We start from the raw sequence: 13,168 nt of genomic DNA, 5'->3' as shown, positions 1-13,168 counted from the left end.
TTACAACCGTAATCTCAGATAATCTGACTGTAACGTACTTCTTGGACATGATTTTCTTACAGATCACAAGTCTCTTCGGATTATGCCGTATGTACAATTCATCTTGGCGCAAAGGGACGTACTACAGCGTTCTGGAAAACAAGCGCGCCCCGCACTTACCGCAATATAGATCTGTCAAAGGTAAATATTGCAGGCGTCTCGCATACACGTGAATGATTAACATAGACAGTGAAAAATTACGGTGCGGTTTCTAATGACACGGTGGGACGCACAAAGCATATCGAGTATGATATCGTTTTAAAAGACCCGACACCCATCTCGTTAGAACCATACCTGTACCCGTTGCAAAAACAAGAGACGATAGAATGTAATGTTACAAAATTTGTACATTTCATCAACTGTACATCAGTTGGTCATATGTTTGGTATGTCCCCAATTGAAAAATTAATTATACACAAGTCAACCGGTCCAGTGGTCATTACCCGGTTTGTTGAATCACCTGAGCACACACAATGCATCCCTAATACCTGTGTAACTCTCTATATGAACTAGTTCCAAATGTTCCAAAATGNACACAATGCATCCCTAATACCTGTGTAACTCTCTATATGAACTAGTTCCAAATTAGCACCACCGCCAGCCACTACATGACTACGTGACCTTCGCTAGACTAGCGAGATGCATTATGTTAAAATTACACTGCCTGTGTAAAATGAACACGTATATTAAAAATATAATAATGACGTATAGGAATAATTCAAACAATTATTGTTGGATCATTTCTTACAGTATAAGTTTTATTAGTGTCAATGATAAATAGATTACTCTAAGTACAGTATATCAGATCATAGTTTTGTATTATTATTTTTTGAAACAATAGGTATTTGTATCTAACTATAAAAAAATTACATCTATCTTCCGATATTTTATTTATTTAGATGTTTGTTTCTAAATTCACAGCAGGAAAACTTTTTTAAAAACTTTAATTTAAAAGTAAAGCTATTTAAAGCTCGTTATAAAATGTGTATTATATTTTCTACATATTTCATAAAATGATTATTATTAAATTGCAATTTACAAATGAATTAGATTTATTGTGTTGTTTATGTGTTACACTAGATTATAAAACAACACTTGATGTTTTGCATAAAGTTGAAACGATTTTGATTAAATCAATGGAAAACAATTTTTTCTTGTTAAATAATTAGTCATAATTTTACATTTAAATTTAAAATAAAATATGTTAATAGTATTTTTTGCGTAGTTATTAAAAAAAATTAATACATTATCGAAAACTGAAATCGAGTAATTCTACTAAACATTAATGGATTTTATTTGATTTATAAAACTATCAAATAAATCATTCACTAAATCAAAGTATTCACTATATTTTTAATAATAACTAATTCTGTAATTCAATTTTTGTTTTAATTCGCATTTAGTTAATTATGAAATAGCTAGTTTTTAACATTTTTCTCACAAAAAATTTTGATGCATCTATAACACTTTTAGGACTTACAAGTATTTTAATATATTGAGTGTATGTAGTGAGGGAAGTACAACATGTACCGGTGTACGTATACTCCGCCCGCCGTTTTTCATACCCACTTATTTAGTAAAACAATTTAACTTAATGAATACTTGTCNGCCCCCCCCCCCCCCCCGCCGTTTTTCATACCCACTTATTTAGTAAAACAATTTAACTTAATGAATACTTGTCCTAAATTGTTATTGATCCATCAATTTTTTATAAAAATAAGAACTCAAAATTACAATTATAAAATAAAAAAAAATATATGATTAAAATATAATATTTTTCTAGTTTCATTATATAATAATATTTGAAAAACTATCTAACAATATTTGTTTTTAATTGATGGAAAGTTAGCGTTTGTCACACAATGAGTAATGCCGCTGGCATTGATATCGATATTAATAAGAGCACATATAATTTTTTTATATTCCTTTAATTTATTTGTTTTGTAAATTTCTATCATTTTAATTGTGAATATATACAATAATTATTTTCTATATACCTTTCAAAATTAATTTTTTTTATATTTTCAATATTTAATTGTTTTTAAATTCTTTTTTAACCTTGGATATATTTTTCATCTAAGTAATTGTTTTCCATAAACTTAAGTTATTATTATGTTCTCTATACATGCTTCATTAAGTATTTAATGTCATTTCGATTAAATAAATCAAATTAAAAATGTACTGATATTAATTTTGTGTACGTGTTTTTATGATTTATACAATTTTTTATAGAAAAAGTGTTTTTGTCACTTTTATTTGCATGAAACGTGTACTTATAAAGTATTTAGAAAAAAAATTTTTTTTTCAAAAATTTATAGCAATTTAAAGTTGAAAATATAAAATTGAAAATTTTAACAAAAAATAGGAAGTTTTTAACTACGACAGGATGTCGTATGTAGGAGATAAATCGTCAGGACAATTTTTTTTTTAATTTATAGTACGTTTTATAAGCTTTAATTTGACATATGATTAAAGGACGCAGTAATTCGAAACATTTTCAAAATAAGTCGAAAAAATTGATTTTTTATAAAAAAGTTGTTATTTTCATTCCACCCCTGTGGTCAGGTAAAGGGTCAAATTATCAAAAAATGTATATCAAATAAAAAGAAAAATACCTTAGGCTTTAATATAAAAAAAAAATTTTTGCTTTGTTAATTTTTGAAAAAGTTTTAAGGGAAAAAAATGTAAAAATTTATCGATTTTAAAACTTGTTATTTTTTGGAGATTGGCCCCATTTACAGAAAACGAGCGAATTTTTTTCAATTTTTAAGGGCAATATCTTCAACAAGATACGATTTGTGATCTTTTGACATATCATTCAAAGAAAACGGTCCAATGAGGCACATGGGACCGGTTGAATTCTTGACAGTTACTGTAATTGTCAGTTGAGCGATTTTTTATCACTATCACAATTTATATGAAAGATTTATACTGATTGTACAACTAGAGAAAATATGGGATGGAAATGTGCGACTTAATTACTAAGGACTATATAATTAAGTTATTACTGGATTTTAATGTTAAAAAAAAAATGGTTTTGATTTACCACGAAATTAACAATTTTCAAACAATAACATTGTATTACCAATTGTTTAGCTGTTACACTTAATTATGAAATGTTCACCAATAAATTATTAAATTAACATAGAATTTGTTAGATCTTAATAATAGTGAGTCAATTTTTACGTCACAATATATCACTTAAAAAGTTAATTTATGCGCTATGATTAAAAATTAAAAAATATTTTAGTGCTTTAATATACACAAAAAAGGAAAAGATATGCAAAAACAATTTTCAAATTTTATTTCATGAAATATTTTGCAATTTTAGTTTAATATTTTAATAAATCTACACTTTTATCATTAAAATTAAACATACATAATCTTTTCTTAAAACAAAAATTTTTTTTTAAGAATTAAGGGTAACGGCAAAGTCTTAATCATAGTATACATATTTGACTTTTTTTCCTAAATCTACTTGCATACTTATTATTTAGAACATTTTTACTGAGGCTACCCAAACATATAATAGGAAAAAATTTAGTGACATTAAAAACTTATATTTCCATGTATTTCTAAAAATATAATACCCTATTTGTACTCCTAAATAAAGATGATAACGCGTATCCAATTAGCACGCACTAGTAAGTGATATAACTATATATGTATATATATATAAGTACCGTTTTTTACAATGAGCTATAAAATTAAGACAACCACTCGTAACAATTCGAACCGATGAGCTCAGTATTACACGGGTCAATCACGGTTGCCGTAATCGGTCGTTTCCTTTTAGTTTTAGGAAGTGACACCGCTAAATAAGGGCACCGGTAAAATGTGTTTTACTGAGTCGCAAACTTAAAATCGAGAGACAAACAAACAGTACACTACGAAACGCTAACTAGAGCACAAACCAGTTAATGTGAACGTCGGAAAAACGAACAGCCCAAATAAAATAACGCACCAGTCGAGGTGTACGTCGAAAACGGAACAGAACGCAATATCGGTAATCCACATTCAGCGGTGGCCTTATCTCAGTGTCAAGGGCGGGGAGACAACCGATTGTGATATTAATAGCTGGACGGCTGATATCGAGAGAGACACGGGCGAGCGCCAGCCAAGAGCAAAAGGCGGTGCCGTGTCAATGAATATAAAAACTCATATTCAATTTGAAATCAGCCACCTTTAAAACAATAGGAATAAAAAACGTCAAGACTTTTTTGTCACGTTTTTGTAACTACTGAATATTAATATTTTATTTACTAATTAACATGCAAAATTATATGAGTCCAATATGTTGTTTATTGAAATAAATTATTTGTACAAAACTTTATTAAGTTTATAGCATATGTTTTATGCGATCTAATTTTAAAATTGATAATTATATTTAAGTAAACACAATTATGATACATAAAACGATTTTTTAAAAAAATATACCTTGAAAACTGATACAGTATTTAATAATTTATACATAACTAATTAATGATTTTTAAAAAATATTCTGTGTTACTTTTTTTGTTGTGTGTTGTGGAGACAAAATTATGTTACGGCAAAAATAACTGTGAGAAAATTGAAGTATCATTAGAAACAGCTTTAAAATTAGACACTGGATTCTCGTATCTTAGTTATGATGAACTACGCAATTTGTCATTTTCAGATATCAAAAATAAAATCTTGGGAGAAAATCAAAATCTAGAAAATGTTGTGTTAACGAAAAAAACGGATATAATATTTTTAGACCTTTTTTGTAGTAATATGTTTATTTTTATGGAGTATACTGAACTTTTTTATGGCCTCATTCCAAATCCACCTGGACAAACTTATAATATAAACACAATGATCATAAATGAATCGATTACAAAACAATTTTTAGTTACAATGATAAATTTTTATATTGACGATAAACTAACCATTTTTTGGATGATGCATTTATATACTTATTATGTTCAATTGTTTAGTAATGATGTACATAGATATAAAAACAATATTAAAAAAGCTATCGAACTCATTCTCAGTAATTTAGATACTGTAAGTACACAAATATGTCAAAAAAATAATAATTATAAAGTTGATTACTTTCCTGGAGATTATTATCTACTCCTTATAAAACTAATACAAATTATAAATCAAAGAAAAGACATAAACAAAATTGAATTAGAAAATGTAGATGAACAAGAAAATTCGTTTTCACTGAGAAATATTTACCAGTATGACATAATTGAAGATAAAGAATTATTAAAAACTATTATAATGGATTTTGGTGAACAAAATGAAGATATTTTTGAGACTATCTACAGTAACATATACAGAGAATATACAATGGCAAAGAATTACTTTTGGTTTGATTTATGGATAAAACAAATTGGAATTTATCAACAAAAATTCTTAAACATTTTTAAAACCGTTTTAATGCATTTAATGAGAAAAAAATTAATGTATGTTTCTTTATTGTTAGAAAATAAACAGAAAGTAGATGCAATATACGGCCTAAAAAATTTGCAATGTTTAATTGAGAATACCATTATATTATTTGACGGTCAAGAAGCTCGTGATGTTCAAAAAGTATTGAAATCTTTTGATCAAGGCAATTACCATAATGATTTGATTTTAAATATTGAAAATATAATAAAAAAAATAAAACCAACCTCTTTTGAATTAATTTCAAATGATTTAATTAGTGACCCAGTCTACGAATTGGGTATTATTGTTAAAACTGAAATGTATATCAAAGATTATAAGTTAAATGAAGATGATTTCAAATATATTGAATATTTATACACAATTTCAGATTCTAAAGCAATGAATAATCATTTAGTAAAAATATTTTTTTTTACTAAGTTATTCGATAAAACATTCCAAAGTTTTAATATAAAAAGTATTTTATCATATTTAAAATTTACTAAAACTTTCAAAATATTCACTAACCATAATGAAAATAACGATGAAAATAACAATGAGAATAACGGTGAAATATATGTAAGGTTATTAGAATTGTGAAAATAATTTTTTTAATAGAAATAAAACAATTTTTAATCATCATAATTTATTACAAATCAATTCTAAAATTATTGTTGCAGTTTATTTTTAAAATTATTTTAATAGTCGTTTTAATAATGTCACTATTGTGGTATCACTTATAATATTAGCATAGAATATGATATCATTGGAACATGTATTTAACATATTATGAATATTCAAATCACCAAAACAGTATTTACTTAAGCTTTAAATAATACTAGTGTCAATTTCTCAGTAAAACATACTTCTCAATAAAATATATCTATTTAATTAAAATCATAATAAGGTGTTTTTAATATTAAAAAAAAAGAATTGTTTTCAATAAACCTAAAATATTGTTTATTGAAAACTTGTTTAGTTTAACTAAGACTAACTAAACAATGATTGTTTAGCTTAACATCAATTAGATGGCGCGCTCTAGCCGCAACTTTGACACCTAATCGCAGTTCGATCTACATGGCGAACTGCAATGATTTTCCCTTCATTTCCCTGTCACTGTATATTAGGTTAAGTAAAAAATTTGTTGTTGAAAAAAGTTTATTGTGTTAACTTGGAGTTTTTGATGTGTCTGTGATATTATTATTGTTAAGTTTTGTTTTAAGAAAAGATGACATAGTATAAAAAATTAAACATATTTAAATTTTTTTGTTTCTTTGAAGTCAAGAAAAATAACTTTAAAATTTGAACTAGCTAAATTTCCATTTCTAATAAGTGACGAATGAGACGTACGGTTTTTGAGAATGGTAACACTTGTGTCTTTCACGACTGTGGTACTGAACTTTTTTTTTAATTCTTTTTGAGTTAAAAAAAAATGTTTAACTCATTTGATTTTTATCTCATTTAGATTCAATAACTTCAATAAATATCAAGGATTTCATTACTGTAGTCTCCTCTCGTGAGAAGAAATTCATATTATTATTATTTTACTATGTGGTTTTTTTTTGTAGCTATTATTTATTTTCTCAGCTCTCATTTGACCTACTTTTTTGACAAATTTTTTTTTTTTAATTAAACACTATCTACAGATTTGCAGCGTTTTTTATGATAGTGATTTTAATCACTGTCAGATATCATCTATACTGGGCCTAACTATGCCACGACCCCACTGTGCTGGGTTTTTTTACTTAAAACTGCCATAACATTTTCAAAAATGAATGAATCAATATAATTTTGTTTTATAGATGCTTGATGTCTTTACCTATCATTTGGTATATTTTTTTTATAAATTTGACCCTAGACCTGCCCACAGGAGGGGATTTACAATGACAACTTTTTCAACTTAACTTTTGAAAGTGTTCCGGAAAGGCTGACACTTTTATATATATATTAAATTAAAGCTAATGTAATGTACATTATTTAGGGAAAAATAAAATTTGACCTCTGGTCTTCGTGTTGAAAATGACTACCGAATGCTATTTTTGCATGAAAATTCTCGATTTTATATTATACATTTTTTCTTTAAAATGCTATAACTTTTTATAAAATGTATCGATCAAATTTTTTCATGAGAAGTAGTATTTATATACATCATTCATTTGACATATTACCATATGGTATGTACAACCGATATATTTACCGTATTTTAGTAAGTAGTACGAGTTTTATAAGGCAGTAGATTTGATTGAAGAAACTGCTCCTTAACAGTACTTCAGATTAGCTAATTAATTAATAATTAAAAAAAAAACCAGCACAGGGGAGTCACGGCACAGTGGTGACGTGGCATAGTTGGATCAGGTATAATGATATCTAACAGTGATTAAAATCACTATCAAAAAAAACATTTCGATGCAACTCTATAGATAGTGTCTAATTTTAAAAAATTGGTGGCTTATTCCAAAAGCTACATGATCTGCTAGTTCCTTATTAATATCTTGATTCAGATAAAGTATATCGAATGAAAAAGGAATTATTAAAAATTATTATTTCTCATAAAAAAATTATGTTGATCCATATACTTTTCAATAATTGATAATATCTATAAAAAAAAATTATATTGATTTATTCATTTTTGAAAAAGTAATGGCAGTTTTAAGAAAAAAATATTGAAAAAATGTCAAAAATTAGCGATTTTTAAATTTGTAATTTTTTTGGAGGTTTCCCCCATTTACGGGGAACGAGGGAAATTTTTTCAATTAGTTAGGGTAGTGTCTTCGACTAGATACGATTTGTGATCTTTTGACGTATCATTGAGAGAAATCCGTTCGGTGAGAGCTAAGAAAAATTGGTAACAGACAAAAAAAAACACATCATAGTAAAACCAATACCTTCTCAGCTAAAATATAACAATTGTATTTATTATTTAATATTAAACTTATAGTAGTTGGTATTAACGGACAATGGCTAATTATGGGATATAGTGTACTTATTGTACAGATTTCGAAATAACGCCTCTACACAATGGGCTCCCTTTGTAAATAACCAATTAAAATACAAGGCTTCTAACAATAAAAAGCTATTTATCCCTATGAAACAGTTCTTTTGGTAACTTACATACACAAAATTTACGACAGTCTACTCAAGATACTTACTCACTGGGACTTAATCGTTTTTTTTTAATTAATTTGATTTTGAATATTTTTTAAATTAAATAACACTTAGAAATTTTGAAGAGAATTCTATTTTAGTGATTCTTTAAGTTTAAGTTTATTTGTTCATTAAAAAAATATAGTTTTATTTTCTCATCGTGGAAAGAAATATCAATTATTATTTAAACATTAAATTTTTTTTTAATTATTTTATTTTTACAGTAAACCCAAGTCAACTTTCAATATTCATTTAATGGTATAAATCCATTGTGACCTTTTCTTAATGGGTAACTAGTCACGTTGCTAATGTCTTTGTTCTAACGAACAACGCGCTGGCAGACAACGCAAAGAAACTTTAAGGGATATTTAACTTCATTTATTCAACCCCTGAGATACTACGAATTTATCCTTTTTACAAATATTCTATCTTTTATTTTTTATTTTTCGTCCACTTTATTTTCTTTTTTTTTTTCTTTTTGGTTTATTATAGGTTACATAGGTCGTAATAATAAAAGAAGAATTCCGATGATAGTGCCACTAGTATTAATAATCAACTAGAATTTTAAAAAGAGTTGCGCATAATTTGAAATAGTTTTATTGTCAATTTTTATTGTTATTTACTTTTGTATTTTAAACATTGATAAAATAGACTTTTGATTTTACAATTGCTACTTTTTTATTTATAGTTGACAATTTTGTTTTATTTATATTACTGATGATATCTTTGTTTCGTAAAATCATTAGACTTATTTTTATTTAACTGAGTAACCTAGTATTTATATAACATACATTTATAGATATAACCTACTCATAAAATATGATATTTAATATTTAAATATTAATTTGCGTACAAATTTCGCAATTCCAGGGTATCATAACATTGTTATGAATCGTTAGCACTTATCAATTTTAAACCCAATAAATATGTCGTCTTTTATAAATAAGTACACATTTTCTCTGATCACCCCTAAATTTTTTACAACTATAACTCGTTAAAAATCAAATTAAATAAAAACAAATTCAAACATTCAAAACAAAACAAAAAATCAAAACAAATTTTCAAAAAGAAAATGTATTTTTTCAATTAAAAAAATCCGACAATATAAAAAAAATAGGGTTGCCTTAGGTAAATTAAAAACTGATAAGAGTTTAAGGTATCAGGGTGATACCAATAAATGAGTTCGAAGCGATTATGAAATAATCTAGAAACTTCGTGACGAATAGGCAACAAAAAATGCATATACGCACAAAGGTTCTCGAACATTCTAAAATAAAATTTCTAGATTATCTATGATACAATATATAGCGGCGCAAAAATACAACAATTAACTGGTATAACAGTATTATAAGATAAATATCCTACATTTTTCTTTAACATATATTCAGTGTTTTTTATACTTCTTTAATAACCGAAACATTAAAAGTTTTTCATATAAAGCAGCTCAACAAAGAGCCATTATTGTTACAAAAAATTTGATTAGCTTTAATAATTTTGAAAATATATCATAATGCATAGTTAAGGAATCACTCTGTATACTATATACAAGGTGATCGAGATAAACACTCATTTTCATACAATCTACTGAATATTTTTAATTAAAAAAAATTATGTATTTGTTATAAATATTACTGTTTAATAGAGAATGCCTTTGCAAAGACTTAATGGACTAATTGTCACAAACACAGTTGATTACATTATATCGTGTGACAGCTGATTTCTAGCGTTTTTGCTTTACTCACCCCCTTGCCCACCTTGCACAGCAAATCGATCCTTTTCCGCCGTCTGTTTTCATCTGCTATCACGTGCCTGGATCTATACTCTGACTCGTGATATTCAGATGTTTGACACCATCACCACAAGATCTCATACAGTCCACTCACTACTATCAACTTCATCTATTCAACTGAGTTTTATATTATTTTTAAATGTTATTTATTATTTGTTTTAATTGAGTTTTACTATTTTGCTTTATTAACCCAACCGCTTCACCAGTCATTAGTATTTAAAGGTCCCCCGTTACCCCTTAAATTTAAGATACACTTTGAAAAACTTCTAATATGTGTAGTTATTTGTTATTTAATTATTTTCTACTCTCGTTACTTAGTGGATCCTCCCAGGTGACCTCTCTCCCGCTTCAATAATAGCGACTAAAACAGGCTTAAGGTAAGACGGCATTCTAATTCGTTGCACTACTAGCTGTCCTACGGTCTAGCTACTTCGTACGAAACAATTACAGTATTAATTGTTTATTCAAATAGATCACGAAATAAGGGGGGCAAATAAAATATAAATATTTTTCCACTATTTTAGACATTAAGCAAATTCAAAGTATTTTGTTTAACAAGTTAACACCTTTCTCCTTTTTTTTGTTTTTTCGGTCTGGATGATATGCGTTTTATTTTCGTCAATATTTTTTAATTCATTAATTATAATGTATCTATGGTTCCTGTCCTGGTAGTAAAATTATATTATTACGGAAATAAACTTCACAGCTAAAATACGGCGAAAATAAAAGTTAGACTTATAATAATGAGTGTTGTCTAAGTTTTGGAATTTCAATGTTTTTGTATTTTTATGGCTTTTTAGTGCTTGATTTATTGTTAAACGACTAAAAATAAATCGCTCCCAAAATATAGTTTTAGTAAAAATGCATACGAAAATTTCCTGTCAAAAAAAATATTCTATATAAATATGGTAAAATAGTCTTAACTTGGTAGACAAGTATACATTTGGTTATTTCTAAATATTTAATCTATTTATTTGGAGTAGACTATAAATTCAACTTCATTTTATCGAAATATTTGAAGCTAAATAGATACATTTGTAAGTATTGAATTAAATACTTGTTAACAAATTGAAGAAAATTTAAAAATAATGTAAAATGCAATAAAAACAAGTTAAATATAATAATCTCGTCTTTTGAGAATATTCTCAAAACAGTTATTACAGTAATTTAGTAATTATTAAACAAATAATTAAAAAAAAATTTTAGGAAATTATCTAATTACTATTAAAAATGAATTAACAAATAAAAATAAAAATTTTTTTAAATCACAATTTTTTTGCATTTATATCGTAATAAATAATCATAATAGAAATCTTAGTATTTAATTATATATATTTTTAGCGTTTAAAAAGATGGTGCTATTGAAAATTTCAGATCTTCATTCATTATTAATCATTCAAAAATATTCAATAAAAACCATAGATTAATAAAAAATGCAACAACAAATCCATTATAATATTTCAATTTAAATATTTCATTTCAGTAAAAATTTAAAAAATCTATTTGTTAAATTTTATAAAAATTAAAAAACTAATACACTGCATGACAAAAATATAAATGCACAGTATTTATATATATTTTGAAGGATATCAGGATTTAAAATACTATATCTGTGATATTTCCTTCATTTTAAATAAATACAAACAAAATTATTGTATATGCAATTTAATTCAAAGGAAATTTACTATAGATTATAAAAAATGTAATATTTTACAAGTGACAAAAAGTTCAAGAAACATTTTTATATAATAATAATAACAAAGGTTTTACATTAATTATTTTATGTATTACTTACTAGTACTTAGTAGAATCGCCATTACTATTTATAGTATTAAATTCAATATAAAAAACCCAGCACAGGGGGGTCGCGGCACAGTGGTGACGTGGTATAGATGGATCAAGTATAATGATATCTGACAGTGATTAAATCACTATCAAAAAAAAACGCTTCGATGCAAATCTTTAGATACTGTTTGATTTTAAAAAATTTGTGGACTATTCCAAAAGCTACATTATCTGCTAGTTCATTATTAATATCCTAATTAAGATAAAGTATGTCGAATGAAAAAGGGATTATTAAAAAATATTATTTCTCATAAAAAAATAATGTTGATCCATACACTTTTCAATATGTCATAGCATTATAAAGTTAAAAATGTAAAAAATAAAATCGAGAATTTTCACACAATAATAGCATTCGGTAGCCATTTTCACCGTGAAGATAAAATAAAGTCCGAAATTTTTTTTTTGCATAATAAAGTAAAGTACATTAGCTTTAATTTAAGATATATATAAAAGTGTCAGACATTTTCAAAAGTTAAGTTGAAAAAGTTAATTTTTTGTGAAAAAGTTGTAATTTTAAATCCCCCCTTGTGGGCAGGTTAAGGGTTAAATTTATGAAAAAAATATACCAAACGAAAGGTAATGATATTACACATCTATATAAAAAAGAATTATATTGATATGTTCATTTTTGAAAAAGTTATGGCACTTTTAAGTAAAAAAAATTGAAAAAATTTCGAAAATTAGCGATTTTTAAATTTGTAATTTTTTTGGAGGTTTCCCCCATTTACGGGGAACGAGGGAATTTTTTTCAATTTTTGAGGGTAATGTCTTCGACTAGATACAATTTGTGATCTTTTGACGTATCATTGAAAGAAATCGGTTCGGTGAGAGCTGAGAAAAAGTGGTAACAGACACAAAAAAAAAAAAATAATAAATAAACACATCTTAGTAAAACCAATACCTTCTCAGCTTCGCATCGAAGCTAAAAAATTATATTTGCTTAATTAAATTATT

The sequence above is a fragment of the Daktulosphaira vitifoliae genome, unplaced genomic scaffold, assembly GCF_025091365.1.
Source record: "Daktulosphaira vitifoliae isolate Bord-2020 unplaced genomic scaffold, ASM2509136v1 Scaffold_1, whole genome shotgun sequence".
Lineage (NCBI taxonomy): Eukaryota > Metazoa > Arthropoda > Insecta > Hemiptera > Phylloxeridae > Daktulosphaira > Daktulosphaira vitifoliae.
Note: the sequence above shows the minus strand (reverse complement) of the source record.